Here is a 23,920-nt window from a genome sequence, read left to right on the forward strand (position 1 = left end):
GCATGTCAAAATTGGGCAATCAGGCATTTACTCTTTCATTGGCTGATTGCTGGCCCTATTACACGTGCAGTATCTGCCTGGTTGCCTATGTATTTTTTTAGGCCAGCCTAAGCCCATACAACAAAAATATTTGTAGTGCCAGACAGTCCCGTTAATCCCTCGTCTTTGTTAGGTCCTTGCTGCTGTCATCGTTGGGTACCATTTAGTGCGCTCTAGTTTGCTATCCTATATCACTCCAGCTCAGCGTTATTTTGTGTCTCCAGACATACACCTATATTATACCGGTTGCTGCAGCCATAAGTACCCATTATTCATAAATCCATAAATCTTACAATCCATATGAAATTTCACCCAAATCCAGACTCTACAAGGGAAGTTCCCTTTTACATAAGCTACAATATAAACCCCCCATAAAGTAAGGCATATTAGACAGACAACAGATATTTCAGAAGTGTTCATTAGGATGTCACTGTCTCAATATTGCTGTCTAAATTGCAATATATTTATTGTGTCCCCTAGAGTAAAGGTCTCTGGCTTATAATAGGATTCTGCCATCAATATATTTTCTCTAATACCTCCTAAACGTTCAATGTGTTTTGTTAATATTTGGTATATATTTTTTTTTTAATTATATCTATATCTTTTTTTTTTTTTTTTTTTTTTTTTTTCTGGTGGGGTCCAAAATAGATTTAGTTTACTGAAGAAAGAGTATTTTAAACGTGAAAGTTATGTTCTGCTTTGTGAATATGTAAGTAGTGTATGTCTAATCCCCCCCCCCCCCTTTCTATTTCTCATGTAGACTCCTATAAATAGTATAAATAATTTTGCTCCATATAGATCTGTCAATATATACATATATATATATAAAAATATAATATATACATTTCACAAAAATCTGCATTTTTATTAGGAGCAAACTCACTCGGAGCTTAGAACCCTGGACCTGGCTTTAAATTCTGTTGTGTATTTTTTTTTTTCCCCCACAAAATCCTATTCTATTGAAAATGAGTTCTTTTATTACTTCAATCATTTATGTATATTCGATAAATTATGACCAAATGTGATGTTAGATTGCATACAGTAAATTTAAATATACACTTGGTACACTACAGCATTGTTGTGGCGTTTATTTCCCTTTTAAATGACAAAAAAAAAATATTGCCAATGGATTGGTGAAATGGTTTCTTCTTTGGCGTTGGCAATCAATGGTAAACATACTTTTTGGTGCAGGGCTGGCTTCACACCACTGCATCACATGCTCTTTTTGTGGGTCTGATGACCCCTTTAGGCTATGTTCCCACGCTGTACAAACGGCGGCCGTTGTTTACCACTACCTATGGCCGGAATTAACGATCATGAACATTTCATTCGGGCCGTAGGTAGAGTAAGACAATGGCCGTTGTTTGTACAGCGTGGGATCATGGCCTAAGTGCGCATGTAATACACTTGTATGAAACCTGTCTTGAAGGCTTTTAAAATTGATTGCCTGTCCCCTGGCATCTCTAATGGTACTTTTACACGGAGCGATAATTTGCACGATTAACGATTTTGAATGAACGATGTTTTTTTTTTATAACGATCAGCGTTTAGACGGAACAATACATCGTACGGAAAATTCGCTATGCGATCGTTTAAGCCTATCTCACACATAGGTAAAATCATTGAAAGAATGTTTATACTGAACGATCTGCAAATTTTTTGCGAACGATCAACGATGATTTGTGAACATGTTGAAAGATCAAAATGAACGATTTGTCGTTTGATCGTTTGCTGCGTTTACACGTACGATTATCGTTCGAATTCGATTGTTATTGTGCAAATTCGAACTATAAATCGTTCCGTGTAAAAGGACCATAATCTGCTTGTAGAAGCTGAGACACTTGTATGTGCCATTGGGTTATCCAGTGCTACAAAAACATGGCCACTTTTCCCCCTCTCTTGTCTCCAGCTCAGGTGTGGTTTTTGATTTTAAGCTCCATTTATTTCAATGGAACTGAGTTTGAAACCCCACCCAATCTGGAGACGAGAGGGGGAAAAGTGGCCATGTTTTTGTAGCGCTAAATAACCCCTTTAAGCAGCTGATGGTGGGAGGTGCCAGTAGTTAAACACCTGCAAATCTAACATTGATGAGAGCAGGCTGTCCATTTTAAAAGCCCAGCTAACCACCTTGAAGGGGCCCATATATATAACTATGGAGAATGTACACGGGCTCCTGTAATTCAGACCATGCTCACCCAAATAAAGAAATAGTTGTTAAATAATCTTTAAAGCGCTGTCTGTTTCTAGGAAAGCCATGTGACAATATTTGCTATAATTACAGTACCTATTGAGCGCTGTTAGCCAGCTGCTGTTAAACTACTTCTCCCATCATGCCTTTGGCTGTCAGGGCACGATGGAAATTGTAGATCTGCGATAGCTGGAGAGCTGCAAATGGGGAGACCCTGTTTAGGGTTTGTTGCCCAGCTTTCCTAGACTCCTGAATGCCAAATCTGACTCATTGAACTCTGTGTGATCCTGCCGTTATTTAATGGGGAAGTGTTCATTGTTGAGACCAGAATATTTCTGTGGGCGAGACTGTCCCATAAACGTGCATTATGTGCCTGCCTCGGTCACATGACACAGAGCTGGGAGAGGGCACGCTGAGCATGGACTTTACATGGCTTGTTCTCAGTGTGAACACAGACCTTGGCTGATTTTGATGGATCTCTAAAAAAATGTTATGAAAATGAACATTTATACATTTTTATTTCTCACAGTCTGTTTCTCACACAATTGTAGCAGCGTGATAATCTTTCATCTATGAGAATGTTTGCACTAATGTTCATGTATCTTATGTTTTAGTTATAGAAATCACTTTTCAATGTCAAAAAAAGAAATGGCGTCTGCTTTTTCTATTTAAAAAGACGTCTGTTATTGCCACAGTATAATTGGCTTCAATGCAATGAACTGAAGTCAACGAAATGACGAACGTCTAATGCACACAGTGTATAAAATGACGGACGGCAAATGAATAATTGTCAATTTTCGGACGTCTTTTGCAAACAACGGACGTAATTTTTTTGTTCAGTTTTTCTTTTTTCACCATCCTTACTATTAAATTTTAATCGACTTTTCAATTAAAGACACACCCAAAGGTCCACCTAAACTAGAATAATGTACCAGCAGCCATCATTGCACTGATAGGCGGCCAAACAGGAAAATGACAAACGTAATTTTTTATTTTCAAAAATGGAGGGGAAAAAAACGTGTGAACATAGCATAAATCTTGACAGATTTACACAGAAAGATTGATCTGTCAAAGATTTGAAGCCAAAGCCAGGGATGGATTTGAAAAGAGGAAAAATCTCAGGCTTTCCTTTCTGACCTGATCTGTTTATAGTCTGTTTCTGGCTTTGGCTTCAAATCTTTGGCAGATAAGCTTTCTGTGTAAATGGACCCTTAGGGTCCTATTTCACGGGCCACGTGCCTATTCCACGGCCTGATGATCGTTGAGCGAGGGCTGCAGGGACATCGTTACTGATGTTCTTGCAGCCCTTGCAGCATACATTACCTGTCAGGTCTTCTGCTCCGCTCTTGTCTGACAGGGGGTCCCGGCCTGTGATTGGCTGAGCGCTCCGTCATCTGACCGGCTATTCTGAAGCTAGAGCGTGCGGGACCCGGGGATGAAGACAGAGCGGAGCAGAAGACCTGACAGGTAATGTATGCTGCTGCTGCTTCTCAAATCATCGGTCGCTATTTAACCGTAGCGATGCGCGGTGGGGGAACGATGATTTTAGGACAGGCCCTAAATGAACGATCAGCCGATGACACGGTCATTGGCTGATCGTTCTCTCTATTCCACCGAGCGATAATCGGCCGAATGGGGCTGATTATCGTTACTGTGGAATAGGGCCCTTAAGCCCCTATTCCACGGGCCGACAGAGAGGAGCAAACGACCGATGTCATCACTCATTTGCTCCTCATTCTGCGCTTGCTGCCACAGCTATTACACGCAGCAACAGTAAGCCGGTGAGTCCAGGGGAGGTGCGAGTGGGCTGTCCGGGTGATCGCTAGATCGTCCGGGCAGTCCAAAGCATACAGCAGCGGTATACGGCAGCGATATGCTGCCGTCCCTTCATGGAGCGACGGCAGCATTTGTCTTTCAACATGTTTGAGAGACAAACGACGCAACGATCAGCCGACATGAATGATGTCGGCTGATCGTTGCCTTCTATTCCACGGAACAATTATCGGCCGTAACGGCTGATAATCGTTCCGTGGAATAGGGCCTTAAGAAAGCTTAGTATTTTATGAAAATCTTAGCCCCTTAAAGTTCTAGGTGTAATATTCAGGGCACAGCACTTATAGATCAAATAGTTTACTGCCTGCTTCTATGTTGTTAAAGGGGTTATCCAGCGCTACAAAAACATGGCCACTTTCCCCCTACTGTTGTCTCCAGTACAGGTGCGGTTTGCAATTAAGCTCCATTGACTTCAATGGAACTGAGTTTCTAAACCTGCACCCAAACTGGAGACAACAGTAGGGGGAAAGTGACCATGTTTTTGTAGCGCTGGATAACCACTTTATGGTTATGGGAACAGTTTCCTTTACTCCACTCGGCTTTATGCTGACCATCTTATTTCCTAATTTTTAAAGGATACTTGACATTATAAAATGACCTATTGTTTATGGTAAGGGCTTGTCTTAAAGTATACCTGTCACAAAGTCTGGACGCGGCGTGCAATCCATTTGCAACCAGAAGTTCATGTATCCATGGAGACGACCACGCGGCTTCAGTACTGTGCATTACCAACCCGGCGTGGTCGTCTTTATGGATTCTCAAGATTTTGGCATCAAATGGATTGCATGCCGTGCCATCTCCAGACTTTGTCAAGTACACTTTAAGAACTTTTTTTTTTCTGTTTTACTATGTTCCTGCACAATGACCTCTCTGCAGGTAACAGCATGCCCAGAAAACATCTATAAATAGTAGAGATAAGCAAATATCGAGCATGCTTGAGTTTGTCTTAACCCGATCGTTCGGCATTTGATTAGCGGTGGCTGCTGAAGTTGTATAAAGCCCTAAGGCTATATGGAAAACATGGATATAGTCATTGGCTGTATCCAGGTTTTCCAGACAGCCTTAGAGCTTTATCCAAGTTCAGCAGCCCCAGCTAATCAAATACCGAACGTTCGGGTTCGGATGGACTTGAGCATGCTCAAGGTTTGCTCATCTCTAGTCAATAGGGTTACCTCCAGTCTATTGTTTTCTTTGCCTGCAGAACTGCTCTAAGACAATATGGTTATAAAGAATCAGTAGGGGTCAATTAACATCCTTATGGTGTGTTTACACAGGCAGATTTATCTGACAGATTTTGGAAGCCAAAGCCAGGAATGGATTTGAAAAGAGGAGCAATCTCAGTCTTTCATTTATGACCTGATCCTTGTTTATGATCTGTTCCTGGCTTTGGCTTCCAAAATCTGTCAGATAAATCTGGCAATATTATTTGGTCTATGCCTGAACATATGCACTGCACTTGTAGGACTTGAAAGTATGTTATATGTTAAAGTGGCTGAAGCACTGGAGGCGGGCCAACCCACCCTTAGTGGGAGGAAGCCCCCACCCCCCTATGATAGGGTTCCATTGATTCTAATGGAGTCAAGTCATAGAGGGGCAGGGGTTTCTTCCCACTGGGGGTGGGTCGGCCCGCCTCCAGTGCTTCAGCCTGGTGGTACAGTCACTTTAAGTGAGCCTAACGAGAATCCACCGGAAAATATCATTGAGTCTATGAAACAGGTGGAACTTCAAACAGAAGCCGCCCAGCTGAATCCGCTTGAAGTCTCCGGAAATTCTGTAGTGTGCACATACCCTAATGCTGGCTTTACACATGGCAGTTTTTTTGGAAAACTACCACTGCGGTTTTTCTGTGAAAGCCAGAAGAGGATCCACCATAAAAGAGAAGTACAGGTCCTCCCTTTATATTTCCCATTCCATTTGAATCCACTTCTGGCTTTGACACAAAACCCGCTGTGTGTTTCCAGCCTAAGGCTGCATTCACACGTTCTGTGTTCCTCACGGAACACGGCCGAGGAATGCCTGTAACGAGCTCTCCCCCGCACGGGCAGCATCTGTAATTAGATGCTGGGAGCGGGGGAACTGTACAGATATGCAACGCGCTGTAATGACAGCGCCGCACGGCTAATTCATTACAGCGCAGCGCATATCTGTACAGTTCCCTTGCTCCCAGCATCTAATTACAGATGCTGCTCGGGCGGGGGAGAGTCTGTTTCAAGCATTGTCATAAAAATGTTTTTGCAGAGATCAATAGTACAGGTGATTTTGAGAAACTTTTTAATTGGGTTTATCAGCCGAAAAATGCATTTTTATCATGAAAAAGCAGTTTGCAGCTTTCCCCTCTGTCTTCATTGTTCTCTATGGAGAGGGGAGGGGACGAGTGAGATAAGGCACCAACGCAGGACAACAAAGAGTTAACCAGGCTATCTCCTCTGATGTCAGCTCTGACCTCTGAATAGGGGCTTTCAGCGGCTACCTGCTGTGTAATCTCTGCTATCTGCCGCCAACTCATCTCCCTCCTCCCCTCTCCATAGAACAGACAGGATCCGACTGATGTAAAAGAGTCGAGATTTCCTGATAATGAGCAGTGGATGACAGAAAGGAGAGGAGGGGGGAACCTGGGAAAAGGCTTTTTACATGCAGATAATGGCATATTTGCCTAATAAACCCAACTACAAAGTTTCCTAAAATCGCCTGGACTGTTGATTTCTGCCAAAAAAAATAAAAAATAAAAATTAAATGACAGTGACACTAAGTTATCTAACCTTTCCCATAAATCTTATGTATGCATCTGCTCAGCTCTTCCTGTTCTATAATGTGCCTGCAAAATAGACAGCTTCTATATTGTGACAGATTCCACTAAAGACCCCGTTCACACTGAGCAAGAACGACGGAATCCCTGCTGTGCACAGTGTCTTGCTTTGAGTGAATGAGAGGGCGCGCTCTTCTCTGCTGCCGCTGCTATCCGCACAATAAAGTGACATGTCATTTCTCTCGGTGGAGAGCAGCGCACGCCATCTCATTCACCCAAAGCAGGACATTAAGCACGGCGGGAATTCCGCTGCTCTTGCTCAGTGTGAACGGGGCAAAGAGGTTATCCACCCTTCTCCCTCTCACTACTCCTGCTAGTCTGCATCCCTGCCCTGTTTTCTCCCACCACTCGCAAACTGCATCCCCACCCTGCTCAAGCCACTACTCCTCCTAGCAGTCTGAATCCCCCTTCACCACCCAGTTATAGTATTCTTCATCCCCACACTGCTTCCTACTCTTAGCAGTGTGCACCCCCACCCTGCCCCCTACGCTATGCCTAGCAGTCTGCACCCCACCCTTCTCCCTCCACTACTCCTAGCAGTCTGCATCCCCACCCTGCTCCCTCCACCACTCCTGGCAGTCTGCATCCCCACCCTGCTCCCTCTGCATCCCCACTCCTAGCAGTCTGCATCCCTGCCCTGCTCCCTCCACTACTCCTAGCAGTCTGCATCCCTGCCCTGCTCCCTCCACCACTACTAGCAGTCTGCATCCCCGCCCTGCTCCCTCCACCACTACTAGCAGTCTGCATCCCCACCCTGCTCCCTCCACCACTATAAGCAGTCTGCATCCCCACCCTGCTCCCTCCACCACTATAAGCAGTCTGCATCCTCACCCTTCTCCCTCTCACTACTCCTAGCAGTCTGCATCCCCACCCTGCTCCCCCCACCACTATTAGCAGTCTGCATCCTCACCCTTCTCCCTCTCACTACTCCTAGCAGTCTGCATCCCTACCCTGCTCCCTCCACTACTCCTAGCAGTCTGCATCCCCACCCTGCTCCCTTCACTCCTCCTCCTAGCAGTCTGCATCCCCGCCCTGCCCCCTCCACTACTCCTAGCAGTCTGCATCCCCACCCTGCAAGTTGGATCCCTGACTAAAAATATGTGCTGCACCTTTTAGACTTTCAGTTGTGTTCGCATTCCTCCATGTCTCCCACCCACAGGTCTGAACATGACCCTGATACACTGTGCATACACTGATTGTCCGCCCACAATGCTCGGCATTTCCCCCTCTATATTATGGCTGTGGTGCCCATCTATAACACAGGGTTACTACCACTTTGAGGATTACAGGTCTACCCTGATCATTTATAGACAGCCTTCACCACAGTCCACTATCTCTCTGCTTTCTTGTTGAGTATTTTCGTATATACTATTATGTATCCTCTTTAGACTCCTAATTTTGTTAGAAATCTAAATATATATATATATATTGAAACCAATAAATTCTACCCTGGAATAGAGATAAGTGAATGTTCAGTAGTAGCAAAGCACATTGGTGGAAATTTATCAAACATGGTGTAAACTTAAACTGGCTCAGTTGCCCCTAGCAACCAATCAGATTCCACCTTTCATTCCTCACAGACTCTTTGGAAAATGAAAGGTGGAATCTGATTGGTTGCTAGGGGCAACTGAGCCAGTTTCACTTTACACCATGTTTGATAAATCTTCCCCCTTTGTTCCTGTCTGCATTGTGCTCATCAGGCTGTGGACTTTGAAGTCTGCTCCTCCCTGGGTGCTGGGAAAAGCTGGATCCATTCCTGGGAAATGTCTCCCAGTTTCTCAGGACTGGATCCATCTTGTCCCAGCACCCGGGGAGGAGCGGAGCAGAGGAGCAGACTTCAAAGCCCCGCAGCCTGATGAGCGGAATCCCAATAAGAACAAACAGGGACATTTACTAAGGAGTCTAATGTGTGCAACTATTCTAACGGGGATTGGTGCTTATTTTGTTCCAATATCTTCTGACTGATTTATTAACATGTAGCACAGCCATAGTAAATGTATCTAAGTAAAAAGTTGCAAAAATGCAAAAAATTGCGCAAGCATATTCACCTTGGTATTGACCAGCCCGCACCTGTTTGTACGACTTTTTAAAAAGTCGCAAAACATAAATTGGGTGCTAATCCTGGATTAGGGGAATTTTTGGGTGAATACTCAAAACAGGCAGATTAAAAAAAAAGTTGCATCTAAAAAATATTAGCCTGTCGAATACTGGTTCATAAATAGAACTTAGACCAAAACTGGGCGAAAAACCCAATTTATTCACTTACAAATAGGCGCAAAGCCCTTGATAGATTTCCCCTAAAGTGCTTTGCTTTGCAGACAAGGCTCATAGCACACGTGGCTTATTCAACTCAACCAAAGTGCTATCAGTCACAATGTAGCCATCTCGTGCTCAGCCGACTATAACCAAACCGACAGCATTTGTGATTGTTGATCAAAATCTATGCAAAGTATAAAGTTAGGTTGTGTTCCCGCTGGTCCTATGACTTCCACTTATGATGGGTTCATCAGGTTTTGCTGTGTGTCCTCCCACCACTCACTTAAAGGGATAGCACAGCTGGTTTCTGAAAATCTGAAACTGTTTTCTGACCAAATATTGATTAAAACGAAGGTAAGTGTGAACAGTGCTTTACAGGGGTATTGCCTATTCCCATCATTTATAAGTTACCCTATGGATAAACCACGAAGGGCTTTGTAGGACCTAAAGGGTCAACTCCCTGCCCTTCCAACATAGCTAGGGGTCCTGTGTAGGGATGGTCCGAATCTGCCGAACGCTCGGCAGCAGATTCCCGCTGTCTGCCCGCTCCGCGGAGCGGGCGGATCCAGCGGGAGTAACGCCTGGAAAACTGGGATACAGCCTATGGCTGTGGCTGTATCAGCGGGAATCATTACCGAGGGTTCGGGTTCGTACGAACCCGAACCGAACTCGGTTCGGACCATCCCTAGTCCTGTGTATACGCCATAAATGTCTTCATTGGGAACACTAGTATAAAGAGATGTGATAGCCCGAGTACCTCTGTGCAGGGGCGTAGCTAGGATTCACGGGCCCCACAGCAAAAAAAAATTAAGGGGCCCCCCTCCCCTACGCACAACACAAAGCACTGTATATATATATATATATATATATATATATATATATATATGCTTTACTGCTGGTGCACTGATAACCCCTGACCTCTGCATGGAGCTCTGCACATTTTCCTTTAATACTTGATTGCCAGCTGGAGAACAGAGGTTATCAGACAGTGAAGCAGAGCTCTGTCTTCTGCTTGTTAACCCCTTTTTTTGTGTTCCAGCATGTAAGTAAAAATTGGGTCACTTACTGCAGTACATGAGGGGTTAAGCAGAAGGACACATGACTTTACCTTCTCCCCCGGGCCCCCCTCCTGCACGGGCCCCATAGCAACTGCCTACCCTGCTTCTATGGTAGGTACGCCACTGCCTCTGTACTAGATAGAAGAATATCTTCTAACATGACACTTCTATTCGGAGAATACATTCATTCATTTCTGTGGAGATTGCCGGCTCATTTTCCTATCAGGCCCTGTGGCTGACTTTAAAGATTGTCTAATCAAATAGAATAACATTCATGTCTCACCTCTCCAGCATTTATTTGCATAGTACTTGGTGTAAAGTCATGTTCCTGTATTGTGTCCCGGGCCATGCAAATGTAATCATGAAACACTTACCTTTGCTGCATGACCCGGGAGCTGCTTTACATTCCCAGCTATAACTGTATACAGTGTGGAAGCTAAGCACTGTGTATGCTTATATGAGCAGTGCATGGAGGGTATTATTTCCATGTCTTATGGTGCGTTTACACAAGGAGATTTATCTGACAGATCTTGGAAGCCAAAGCCAGGAATGGACCATAAAGAGGGAACAGGTCATAAAGGAAAGACTGAGATTTCTCCTCTTTTCAAATCCATTCCTAGCTTTGGCTTCAAATATCTGTCAGATAAATCTCTGTGCAAACACACCATTACACATATCGGAGGAGTTAATGAGTTCTCCACCTAAATTAGTCTGATTAATAAAGACCAGAAAAGACTGGGAATAACTGTTAGGCTGCTATTCCCTTTAGCCAATGACACCACAATATAAAATGCACATTTAACTCTTAAAGGGGAACTCCAGCAAAAATCTTTCAAAGCAACTGTTGCCAGTGATTTGTAATTTACTCTTATTAAAAATATTTTAAAGAGGAACTGTCACCCCCTGTGCCGGGGTGACAGGCTCCCGACCCCCAGTTAGATCCCCTTATACGTACCTCATCACGCCGAGTTCCGCTGCCGGAGCCGGTCCCGGGACGGAGATATCCTGAGCAGATGCCGGCACGGCTCCATTCATTCTCTATGGACGTCGGACCTCTCTCCAGAGCGCGCGCGCCGGCTTCTGACCAGGATATCTCCGTCCCGGGACCGGCTCCGGCAGCGGGATGAGGGATCTAACTGGGGGTCGGGAGCCTGTCACCCCGGCACGGGGGGTGACAGGTCTCCTTTAAGTCTTCCTGTCATTATCCATTGCTGTATATCCTGCAGGAAGTGATGTATTCATTCCAGTCTGGAGTGCAGTAGAGGTTTTCTATGGGGATTTGCTCCTGCTCTGGACAGTTACTGACATTGACAGAGGTGGCAGCAGAATACACCACTTCCTGCACGGCATATAGAAGCTGATAAGTACTGGAAGACTGGCGATTTTTTAATAGAAGTAAACTGCAAATGTCTGCCACTTTATGACACCAGTCGTTTGAAAGAAAATGTTTTCACTGGAGTTTCCCATTAAAGGGGAATTGCCATCTTGACAAGTTACGCCTATCCACAGTATCTACAGCATACGGAACACCATAAATCAGCAGTGGTTAGATCCTATCTCATTTTGAGAAGAAGAACTCTGAAAACCCCAATCTCAAAGTTATGCCCTATCCAGTGGGTACTAAGGATGGGGCATTACTTGGTAAGATGGGAATACCCTTTAACAACATATCTATTTTGGGCCTCCAATAACTGGCATTTCTACATTTTTTATTTGCAGTTTTCCATCAACTTCAGTGTAGCTGTATCAAGGCTTTTTATTGTTATATTTAAAGGGCTGTTTTAGAGGTATATATAATTTATTTTTTATTTAGATTTTTAATATTCGGTTCCAAATAGGGCATTCTTATGAATCCGTTTTTTTGTATATTCAGTTTTTTATATGCACAATAAAAGCACTTTTTTTTTTTTTTTAAAGTGTTTTGGGGCTGCTATGTTGCTTGATGTGATAAAGTTTTCATTGATACATCCTTTTCGATTTACATATTTTATTTTTACGTAATTTACATTTAATTTTTTTTTAATCTACGTTATTTCCTTTTTTTTCTTAAGTTTTTTTTTTCTTTATGGCTTCCACTTTTTGGGCTAAATAATGATATTTTTGGAACTGCCCCCTTCAGCCAATCAGTGCCCGTGGTCGTGTGCAGGGCCGCCATCAGGGCAGTATTGGTGGTACAGCTGTCAGGGGCCCGGGCTAAAACTAGCATCCAGGGGGGCCCGGCAGTCCAGCCTCCCTGTATGTAAGCTCCTGACAGCTGTACCGCACAGGCAGGAAGACACAGGGCCTCCTCCTCACTCTCCCAGGGCCCCCTCCTCTTCCTCACTCCCCCGGGCCCCTCCCCCGCCCCACACAACCTTCTCTGGCAGCTTTCTCCTGTGCCTCGATGTCGGAGGAGAAGGGGGAGGGGCCCGGAGCCGCTGTGTGAGGAGCAGGAGGAAAACAGGAAGCACATGGGTCCTGGAGCTTCCCAGCAAGTAAGTGTACATGTGTGTGTAATCATGTGTGCTGGGGGGGATGATGTGTGCTGGGGGGATGATGTGTGCTGGGGGGGATGATGTGTGCTGGGGGGATGATGTGTGCTGGGGGGGATGATGTGTGCATGTGTGCTGGGGGGATGATGTGTGCTGGGGGGGATGATGTGTGCTGGGGGGGATGATGTGTGCTGGGGGGGATGATGTGTGCTGGGGGGGATGATGTGTGCATGTGTGCTGGGGGGATTATGTGTGCTGGGGGGGATGATGTGTGCTGGGGGGATGATGTGTGCTGGGGGGGATGATGTGTGCTGGGGGGGATGATGTGTGCTGGGGGGGATGATGTGTGCTGGGGGGATGATGTGTGCTGGGGGGATGATGTGTGCATGTGTGCTGGGGGGGGATGATGTGTGCATGTGTGCTGGGGGGATGATGTGTGCTGGGGGGGATGATGTGTGCTGGGGGGGATGATGTGTGCATGTGTGCTGGGGGGGATGATGTGTGCATGTGTGCTGGGGGGATGATGTGTGCTGGGGGGGGATGATGTGTGCTGGGGGGGATGATGTGTGCATGTGTGCTGGGGGGATGATGTGTGCTGGGGGGGATGATGTGTGCTGGGGGGGATGATGTGTGCATGTGTGCTGGGGGGGATGATGTGTGCATGTGTGCTGGGGGGATGATGTGTGCTGGGGGGGGGATGATGTGTGCTGGGGGGGATGATGTGTGCATGTGTGCTGGGGGGGATGATGTGTGCATGTGTGCTGGGGGGGGATGATGTGTGCTGGGGGGGGGGATGATGTGTGCGGGGGGGGGGGGGATGTGTGCTGGGGGGGTGATGTGTGCTGGGGGGGATGATGTGTGCATGTGTGCTGGGGGGGATGATGTGTGCTGGGGGGGATGATGTGTGCTGGGGGGATGATGTGTGCTGGGGGGGATGATGTGTGCTGGGGGGGATGATGTGTGCTGGGGGGGATGATGTGTGCATGTGTGCTGGGGGGGATGATGTGTTTATGTGTGCTGGGGGGGATGATGTGTGCTGGGGGGATGATGTGTGCATGTGTGCTGGGGGGGATGATGTGTGCATGTGTGCTGGGGGGGGGATGATGTGTGCATGTGTGCTGGGATGATGTGTGCTGGGGGGGATGATGTGTGCTGGGGGGGATGACGTGTGCATGTGTGCTGGGGGGGATGATGTGTGCATGTGTGCTGGGGGGGATGATGTGTGCATGTGTGCTGGGGGGGATGATGTGTGCTGGGGGGGGATGATGTGTGCATGTGTGCTGGGGGGGATGATGTGTGCATGTGTGCTGGGATGATGTGTGCTGGGGGGGATGATGTGTGCTGGGGGGGATGATGTGTGCATGTGTGCTGGGGGGGATGATGTGTGCATGTGTGCTGGGGGGGATGATGTGTGCATGTGTGCTGGGATGATGTGTGCTGGGGGGGGATGATGTGTGCTGGGGGGGATGATGTGTGCATGTGTGCTGGGGGGGATGATGTGTGCTGGGGGGGATGATGTGTGCATGTGTGTTGGGGGGATGATGTGTGCATGTGTGCTGGGGGGGATGATGTGTGCATGTGTGTTGGGGGGGATGATGTGTGCATGTGTGTTGGGGGGGATGATGTGTGCTGGGGGGGATGATGTGTGTTGGGGGGATGATGTGTGCATGTGTGCTGGGGGGGATGATGTGTGCATGTGTGCTGGGGGGGATGATGTGTGTTGGGGATGATGTGTGCATGTGTGCTGGGGGGGATGATGTGTGCATGTGTGCTGGGGGGGATGATGTGTGCTGGGGGGGATGATGTGTGCTGGGGGGGATGATGTGTGCATGTGTGCTGGGGGGATGATGTGTGCTGGGGGGGATGATGTGTGCTGGGGGGGATGATGTGTGCTGGGGGGGATGATGTGTGCATGTGTGCTGGGGGGGATGATGTGTGCATGTGTGCTGGGGGGGATGATGTGTGCTGGGGGGGATGATGTGTGCTGGGGGGGATGATGTGTGCTGGGGGGGATGATGTGTGCTGGGGGGGGATGATGTGTGCTGGGGGGGATGATGTGTGCATGTGTGCTGGGGGGATGATGTGTGCATGTGTGCTGGGGGGGATGATGTGTGCATGTGTGCTGGGGGGGATGATGTGTGCATGTGTGCTGGGGGGGATGATGTGTGCTGGGGGGGATGATGTGTGCTGGGGGGGATGATGTGTGAATGTGTGCTGGGGGGGATGATGTGTGAATGTGTGCTGGGGGGGATGATGTGTGCTGGGGGGATGATGTGTGCTGGGGGGGATGCAATCCCTGATCCCTGCACCCTGTCTGCCCCCACATCCCTGATCCCTGCACCCTGTCTGCCCCCTCATCCCTGATCCCTGCACCCTGTCTAACCCCCCCATCCCTGATCCCTGCACCCTGTCTAACCCCCCCATCCCTGATCCCTGCACCCTGTCTAACCCCCCATCCCTGCACCCTGTCTGACCCCACATCCCTGATCCCTGCAACCTGTCTGACCCCCCATCCCTGATCCCTGCACCCTGTCTGACCCCCCATCCCTGATCCCTGCACCCTGTCTGCCCCCACATCCCTGATCCCTGCACCCTGTTTGACCCCCCATCCCTGATCCCTGCACCCTGTCTGCCCCCACATCCCTGCACCCTGTCTAACCCCCCATCCCTGCTCCCTGCACCCTGTCTGCCCCCACATCCCTGATCCCTGCACCCTGTCTAACCCCCCATCCCTGCACCCTGTCTGACCCCACATCCCTGATCCCTGCACCCTGTCTGCCCCCACATCCCTGATCCCTGCACCCTGTCTGCCCCCACATCCCTGATCCCTGCACCCTGTCTAACCCCCCATCCCTGCTCCCTGTTTGACCCCCCATCCCTGATCCCTGCACCCTGTCTAACCCCCCATCCCTGCTCCCTGTTTGACCCCCCATCCCTGATCCCTGCACCCTGTCTGCCCCCACATCCCTGATCCCTGCACCCTGTCTAACCCCCCATCCCTGATCCCTGCGCCCTGTCTGCCCCCACATCCCTGCAGTATTATTTGGTACCAATGCGTAGACATATTTTGTGGCCATATGTAGGGAGCTTGTGCTCCTGATCTTTTAAGACCCCAGCAACACTCCTCTCAGACCACCTTCTTTATTTAACTATGACTGTGTAGTGGTTTAATGTCTAAGCACTTGGGGCCCCACTTTTAAATTGTGCCCAGGGCCACATTTGACCTATAACCGGCCCTGGCCCTTGGGTTCCATCGTTTTTATTTTAATTATTAGTGCACAGAAGTTGGCTGGCGTGGGATGTATCCAAAGAGACCCAGCTTTCCAGAATTATCCCAAAGCCACCCAGTTACTTCAAAGACATCAGTCAAAAATACGTCCCATGTTTTTTTGTTAATGGGGGGCCCAGACACTCCGGCTGTATGGGGCCCCGAAATTTCTGATGGCGGCCCTGGTCGTGTGACACCTGAAACTGAGGGAGCTGGCACGGCAGCAGTGGGGAGTGGGGCAGGTAAGTATTGTTTGTTTGTTATTTCTACAACATCCCCCAGTAATGGAGATTTTTTTTGCCTGGAGGATCCCTTTAACTTTGTTTGGGGACCTCAATATCTGATCTCCTGACCGCTGGTATATACTACAATACATATGTAATATCGACTGGCACAAAGGTGGCGACCCTGGTGGTCAGCATTAGACCTAAGGATTCACTGTTTGGAGGGTAGGAGTTACATTGTCTGGTATTTATTTGCAGCTCAGAACTAACTTTAGATAGAAGTCCATAGTTCCAGCTTAAAAAGTAAATGATATGTTTTTTCCCTATATAATAATTGGTTATTATAGCCCTTATTAACTCGCTTTCTTTGAAATCCACAACTCTTACAATTTAGATGTGGACTAAAGAAATGTGACTGTAGTTTAGCATTAGGGGTTGGACAGCTATAAAAATTACATTAGCGTGTCCTCATGTCACTGCTGCTTCATCTATCATTCATACTAGGACCTCAGGTAAGTTATGCAGAGAATTTCCGACAAGAGCCAAGATTTCATCCAGCAAGATTATTGTTCAATCTAGGACATTCCATGCTTTATGTATGAGGGTAGTTGCCTGACAACTGGTCTGTAGCTTAAAGGGGCTACTACCGGAAATACCTTCAACCAATACAATATACCACTTCATGTTACACCGATCTCATTTGCTTGGAATTGCATGTAACTTTCTATGTTTGAATATATTCATCCAAAATTATTATAATATTAGAGCCACAGAATGCGCAAGGAGGCTCTAGTACCTTGTTGGGTGACTCTACAAGGGTATGGAGGAAGCAAGGCCTGTATGGTATCCTGACCACAGATTTTGCAGCTGGGCCTGTGGATCCTTCATACACATAGGTTTCCAAGGTCCTATAAATGCTAGATTGGTGATAAATCCAGAAGTGTTACAATCTGGGGATGACATAGCTGCGCGTGGGTGAGCATTATATTGTGGATAGAGATGAGCGAACCGGGTTCGGGTTCGAGTCCATCTGAACCCAAACATTCAACATTTGATTAGCTGGGGCTGCTGAACTTGGATAAAGCTCTAAGGCTGTCTGGAAAACATGGATACAGCCAATGACTATATCCATGTTTTCCATATAGCCTTAGGGCTTTATCCAAGTTCAGCAGCCACCGCTAATCAAATGCCGAAAGTTCGGGTTCAGATGGACTCCAGCATGCTCCAGATTCGCTCATCTCTAACTGTGGACAAATTCCAGATGGAAGTCATAAGTTACATGTCCTGCACATATCACTGAGTTGTTAGTGTCCCCCATATCACTACTAGGGGAGACCACTATCACATATGATAGCTCCCCAGATCATCACGCCAGCAGGGGGCAGTGTGTCTCTCCACAGTAAAGGCAGGATTTAAAGGGGTTATCCAGCGCTACAAAAACATGGCCACTTTCCCTCTACTGTTGTCTCCAGTTTGGGTGGGGTTTTGAAACTCTGTTCCATTGAAGTAAATGGAACTTGATTGCAAACCGCACCTGAACTGGAGACAACAGTAGGGGGAAAAGTAGCCATGTTTTTTTAGCGCTGGATAACCCCTTTAAAGGGAATCAATCAGCACGATTGTGCTAATATGGTTCTCAGAATCATAGCATAGACCAACTGTGCAGGCTGTGACATGTACCAGTCATGGCTGCAGCAGTAGCTTTAGTAAGGAGAAAAAGTACTTTTATTCTGCCGGGAGAGGGGCGGTAACTAGTTATCTGGGCAGGGAGCCGTCGTGACTAGTCACCACTCTCTGCCTGTCGTCGCACAGAGCAAGCATGGTTGACAGGCAGAGAGGCAACTAACGGGCAATACAATACTGTGCCAGTCTGTTGAAGACCAGGTTTCTAATTTATGGCAAAATCGCCAACTAAGGTGACGGTAGCAGGGCATGTACTAAGCCCCATGATACCAAATATTATTGTAATAAAGGAGCTGCCTGAATCTAGATGGAGGATAGGGAAACTGTGCTTCGTGTGCTTCTCAGCAGATTAGTGAACCTCTCTATGTGTGATCTGTCTTGGGCGTTCAGAGCCCTTTTTTTGTGCACTCACATAACCACTGCTCCCAGCACCTCCTAACAGCTTGGTTAGGACAACCCCCCCTCCTTCCCCGCACTTACCCACTCTCTGTCAACGCGTGTAATGGCATCAGCAGCAAGCGGGGGACGCAAAGTAAGTGAGCTGAGCTGACAGGTCAACACTCGCTTGCTCCTCTGAATCGGCCAATGTGATAGGGCCATTAGTCTGTATCCATGTTTTCCAGGACTCCCTAGGTCTGCATCTAACTTCTTCAGCCACCGGTAATCAAATGCTGAATGATCAGACTCAAGCGTGCTCTAGTTGTGCTCATCGCTTGTAATGACCCATTCCCCCCAGTATTTTGGCAGCAAATAAACTGTGACCAACATGTGCAACATTTGTCACCCTCTTGCCTTCAATAAGAGCCCAAAGGAAATACTAAAAGGGCAGACTAGATGGACCCAGTGGTCTTCTTCTGTTATCAATCTTCTGTTTCTTTGTTTCCAACCGACCCCTATTATTCCACAGAATGAATGACTTCACCAATGTAACTCATCCCAGCTATTCTTACCAAATTGTGCAACTGCAGTAAAATAAAGTCATTTTTGTAGCAATTTTGACAGAATTACGGCAAAAATTGCGCTAGTTTATCGCGATTGCACAATTCGTGGCAAAATTGTTGCCTCTGTTCTTTTCTACTACACTTACAAGTAAATTACCAGCAAGGTAGAAATATCGCTTCTACCAATAATGATGATTTATGCGGTTAATGGAGTTGGACTGCTATGTTTTTGAACACTACTACGCCTCTACCTGCCATTTCTGTGCATTTTACATATAATGTTATAAATTATACCAGTGACATAAACTGACAAGGAAGCTGTATGAATCTGGAAGGGTTAACTTTCCACTGGAAGGGTTAACTTTTACCGCCTTGATCATTCAGCAGTATAAACCTATTATATAATGTAGTTATACTTCTGTCCACTTGATGCTACTGTTGCTCCAAAGAAGGTTTATTTCAACTATAAGGCGATTTCTTCCCATCAGACCCCGGAGTGGTGATTCTGTGGTTATTATAACAATCCAGCTATACCGACTCTATATCAATCATTGTTCCTGTACAGACTGTCACTTGTGATTACCGCTACTCGCAGCTCTTTACAATTCATTTATCCTGGCAGGTCCTGCCCAAAATCTAACACCTTGGAGCTATATGAGGCTCGGCGAGCCAAGTATATTAAATGCAAGCAGCTAGGATTATTGCTGGCAGCATATGCCTATTACCAGCCATCACTTCATAGCCATGCTCGTGGCCAGTACGTAACACCCATTACACATGTTACAGTATACCTATAGAGAGACGCTATGATTAGGACAGATGCTCAGCACATAGCAAACCCCCAGGGAACATGCTGTGAGGGTCATGCCGTGTCTGCTTTTGTGCTTTGTGTAGTTCGACACTATTCTTTATTTTTATTAAGCATCTACAGAGTTTTGTGTAGGATGAAGGATATGTGATGCATTTACTGTGTTCTGTTTCTATTCACAGACAGAAAGCATAGGATGCTGGTAACTAAAGGGTTAAGCGCGTACATCATTTTCAGCATGTAATTCTCCCTGTTACCTGCTTGAGGAGTCAGTCTGTCTAGGTTATTCTATGGTTAGCCTATCTCAGCTTATCAGTTAAAGGGGCACTATCAGCAGGTTAGACAAATCTAACCTACTAATAGCTCCCTATACTGAGGATGAAAGTATACATCTTTTACCTTCGTCCTCGGCGCCGTTTCAGTGCAGTTATAATGTAGTGCTCTGTCTGGTAAGGCCATCTGGAGAACTGTCCCGCCCCCAGAGCGCTGATCCACCCCCGACTGGCCCGCCCCTTTTAATGATTATAAGTGGATCACGCTCTGGGGTGGGGCAGTGCTCCAAACAGCCTTACCGGACAGAGCACTACATTTAAACTGCATGGGTATGGCATCGAGGATGAAGGTAAGAGACATACTTTCTTCCTCAATTCTCTGTGCCCAATAGGGACATATCAGCAGGTTAGATTTGTCTAAGCTGCTGATAGTTCCCCTTGAAGCTGGATGTAACTCTTTTCTCCCCTGGCCTTACCAAAAGTCTCCCTGTATCTACTGACCTATCAGCAACCGAATTACCTCAGGTCTCCTCCACCAATGAGAGCACTCCTTGTAGTGTAAGAAAGGCCTAGGGTTCTTAGTCAGTCCTGTGTTCCAGTTTCCTGCCCAGTTGTCTCTAGAGGCAGAGCGACGTCTTCTAGGGGTCTGGGATTTCAAAGCACAAAAATATTTTGTTACTAAATTGGTTTGGGGCCAGTACACCTCCCTTATCACTATGAGCAGTTATGGCCACCTTCTAAATGTGGAATAACATGGATAAGTCTCCACGCTGTGCAGATTGTTTTTGCCAAATCTTTCTCTTCCCACTCACTGCCAGCTGCCAATGTAAAACACATTCCCTATCACATCCACCTTTATTAGTATACTAATGTATTCGTCTTGTCAGAGCCAAATCCACCTGAAAACATCATTTACTTTTTATACTAGAATTATTAGAAAATGATTAGAATTATTCTAAATAAAAAGTTAAGCAGCTTCATAATTACTTTGGTATTACCAAGGTTTTATCCACTCAAATTCCTGGTTTTGGTAAAAATACTGACCAAAATAGGGTCCAAAACATGGCGTAAAACCAAGCCATGGAGAAATCCGTCCCTGGCTGAAATCTAACAGCTGGCAGGGGCAAACATAAGAACCAGTCCTTACTTACCTCTCGCCATGCCTGCAATCTGCCGCATGACAGACCCCAGGACCCCCGCCGGAAGGCATTTTCCCCCAAGTTGTGATGACGTCATGAAGGGAAAATGCCAGTCTCAGCTGATGGACTGGCTGCTAATCCAATCAGTGACTAGAGCAGTGTCCAGCCCCAGTCACTAATTGGCTGAGCGGCCAGTCCACCAGCCATTTTGTGGAATAGGCTGAAAACACAAAAGGCGCTCCCTGGGTGAATCGGTAGGTGACAAGAGTAAATAATGAACGTTGAGGAATAAATTCACCTGGTCGGGTTGCACTGAGAACACAACACCTATCTGCGTATGTGAATGCAATGTGGCGTCCTCAGTACAGCCGCTCCGGGAACCAGGGACGAGGGGCTTCCTGATGTCACGGGTTGGAACGTGGAGAGTCCCCCCCCCCCCATGCTCCTGCCATTTAAAAAAAAAAAACATAGGCCGGACGTCAGGTCATCAATCTCCACCACTTCTCTTTGCCCATCTTGACTTCATTTATGGGTCTCATGTAAAAAAGTGGGTACAAAGAATACTAATTCTCCCTAAGGAGAGTCGTTCATGAAGACATCTGGAGACTTACAGGCCATTCCTGCTCCACTGTCAATCAAACCAAGCTGTGGAGGAAAAAGTGACTTTTAAGAAGGATTGAAGGGGTCTCAAGGAAATATAAAAAGATTTCAATATGCCTAAAACCAGTTATTCTGCTATTGTAAAACCATTCCGAGTCACATAGCAATTGGCTAGGTGCACTATAATATTGTACAAATTTGTTACAAAATGTCTGAAAAACTTGGTTTTGGGTGTTGGGAATCCTCATCCGAAGGTTCAGTGTCTCTTAAGACATAATTTTAACAGTATTAAAAACATTTTTAAGGTATAAATATATGCAGTTTTATGTCCAAAAATGCTCCAAGACAATGTACAGGTATCTGCATATACAGAAATCCAATATATGGGGTAATTGTTCTAAACTAACTGCACTAGGCCCAGATATCTGAATGCCTTTCTGCCAGCCGTAGGGCTGATTTCCTCAGGAGAGGGCGTAGTTCCCTGCACCCATACTAAGTGTCCTTCTCCCACATACTATGTTTTGCCCAAAATACTAAGTGCCCTGTCCCCAAGTGTTTTTCTCCACCCCCTTACACTAAGGGAGGCATTTATTAAGTCCGGCGTTTTTTACGCCGGACGTAAAAATGCCCCCGCAGCTCCGGCGCTACGGAGATTTATGTAGAGGTGGACTGCCTCTACATAAATTCCATGCGCGCTGTTGTGCACCGCCGAAAACCTACGCCAGCTGAGGACTGGAGTAGGTTTTCGGCGTACATTTTGGCGGAACAGATGAAAAATGGCGCGGACTCTGAGTCCGCGCCCTCCGTTCCGCCCACTCTTCGCCCCTTTTCCGCCCCCTTTCCGCCCCCTGGCGTACTCGGCGGAAAGTGCCGATTTGCGAATATTTTATTCGCAAATCCGCCATTTTTGCTTAAAAAAAGACGCAAATCGGCACTTTCCGACGAAAATCATCCATTCGCCGGATGATACATGTGGCCCTAAGTGTTTTGCTTCCATGTTCTGCAATGTCTCATACTGCTTATGGTGCTTAACTTTGCCCCCATTCTAAGTGCCCTGCCCCCTAATAAGTGTCTTGCACTCCCATATTAAGTGCCAGTCCCTACAGAAAGTGTACTACCTCCATACTAAGTTCCCTGTCTCCCAATACAAAGTGCCTTGCCCTCTCATACTTTGTGTGTTGACCCATTCTAAATGTCTGGCCCACCATACTAAGGGCCCAGCCCAATTATTATAAGAGCCCTAGGGCTCAATACTAAGGACCCTTCTTGCCCCCCCCCCCATATTTAGTGCCCTGTCCCCAAGGTAGGTACCCGACTGCCCCATACTAAGTGCCATGTTTCCCATACTGTGTCCTGTACACCATACTAAGTGCACTATCACCCACCATACTGAGTGTAGTGAGTGCCATGCACCCCACACTAAGTGCCTTTCTCCCTACTGTGCCCTGCACCCCATACTGAGTGCCCTACCACTCCCATACTGAATATAATGCACCCCTTACTAACTGCCCTACCCCCTATATTAAGTACCTTGCCCCACATACTGAGTGTACTGTGCCCCTTACTAAGTGCCCCCCACTGTGTCATTCACCCCATACTTAGTTCCCTACAACTCCTATACTGGGTCCTCCACCCCATACTAAGTGCCTGACCCCCATACTAAGTGTACTGTGCACTTTATTAACTTATCTGCTTCCCCATACTAAGTGTATTGTGCCCCTTACTAAGTGCCTTGCCCCCAATACTAAGTGTACTGTGCCCCTTACCAAGTGCCGTGCCCCAATACTAAGTGTACTGTGCCCCTTACTAACTTCTCTGCTTCCCCATACTAAGTGTATTGTGCCCCTTACTAAGTGCCCTATCCTCATACTAAGTGTACTGTGCCCCTTACTAACTTCTTTGCTTCCCCATACTAAGTGTATTGTGCCCCTTACTAAGTGCCCTATCCCCATACTAAGCGTACTGTGCCCCTCACTAACTTCTCTGCTTCCCCATACTAAGTGTATTGTGCCCCTTACTAAGTGCCCTAACCCCATACTAAGCGTACTGTGCCCCTCACTAAGTGTACTAAGACACTCAGTATGAATGGCTGCGAAAGAGTTTTCCTACAGTAGGTGGAGCAGTTATCCTATTGGTTAGTTGTTTTCATTTTAGGGTAGTTTAACATGTAATTTTTCTCGTAAAATGTATGAAAAACACCATGGAGGACACACAGGTTTGTTTTTTTTATCTGAAAAAACACTGGCCAAATATTAGCTGAGAGTCAATGACAACATGCTGTAGCTGCTGCACAGAACTATGTGTGAGGGAGACATAGGAAACCCCTTTAACCCT

The sequence above is a fragment of the Dendropsophus ebraccatus genome, chromosome 2 (genome assembly GCF_027789765.1).
Source record: "Dendropsophus ebraccatus isolate aDenEbr1 chromosome 2, aDenEbr1.pat, whole genome shotgun sequence".
Classification (NCBI taxonomy): domain Eukaryota; kingdom Metazoa; phylum Chordata; class Amphibia; order Anura; family Hylidae; genus Dendropsophus; species Dendropsophus ebraccatus.